The sequence below is a fragment of the Dermochelys coriacea genome, chromosome 15 (genome assembly GCF_009764565.3).
Source record: "Dermochelys coriacea isolate rDerCor1 chromosome 15, rDerCor1.pri.v4, whole genome shotgun sequence".
Lineage (NCBI taxonomy): Eukaryota > Metazoa > Chordata > Testudines > Dermochelyidae > Dermochelys > Dermochelys coriacea.
Window position 1 is genome coordinate 24,367,482 of NC_050082.1, and position 1,037 is coordinate 24,368,518.

Here is a 1,037-nt window from a genome sequence, read left to right on the forward strand (position 1 = left end):
GGGGAAGAGGAAGTTCTGTCCTGCCCAGCCCAACCCAGTCCAGTCGGGACTAGCAGCTGTGCCTGGTGCAGGGTAGGAGCCATCAGCTGGGTCTCCCCTGCCCCACCGTGACTCACCTCTCTGCCGGCTGCCCAGGGCCCCCGGAAAGACACTGCTGGGGAGGGTCACATGACCACTCTTTTCAGAGTAGCAGCCGTGTTAGTCTGTATTCGCAAAAAAAAGGAGGACTTGTGGCACCTTAGAGACTAACATTTATTAGAGCATAAGCTTTCGTGAGCTACAGCTCACTTCATCGGATGCATTTGGCTTCTCTTTGCTTCCCCATCAGACAGTCATTTTGTGCGGGGAAGCAAAAGAAATCTGTGCGAGCCATAAATTCTGCCCATGCACAGTGGCGCAGAATTCCCCCAGGAAGAAGCTGTGCTCACACTTCTGTTCACGCCTGTATGCACAGGTCCAGACGCAGCTGAATACATCTACACAAACATGAAGCTTCACACACATGTACCATGCACAGCAGCCCCAGCTGCATTCACAGGTTACACACTCAGCTGCAGCACATCTAACCCCAGCTCTCACGCACAGTTCTGCACACACGTGCCAAGCTCCTGTGCACAGATGTGCACACGAGGGTGACCAGACAGGAAGTGTGGAAAATCAGGCTAGGGGTTGGGGGTTAATAGGTGCCCGTAGAAGATAAAGCCCCTAATACCCGGACCGGGCCTATTCAATCAGGCCACCTGGCTCGGTTACCCGAGCCCACACACAAACACGCTCAGGTGCACACGCCGCACACTCTTGTGTGCAGGCGTGCACACTCGGGTGCGAGCCCAGCTCTCCCGCACAGTTGCAGGTGCAGACACACCCACTCAGGCGCCGGCACACTGGGGAGGGGGCGGGCCACGCGCTCGGGAGGACGCCCGGCTCTCGGGCACGCGCACGCGCACGCGCGCGCACGCGGGGGCAGGCCCGGCCCCTCCGGGTCAGCGGGCGGCGAGGAAGCGGCCGCGGCGGGAAGCGGCGACCTTGTTGCCATG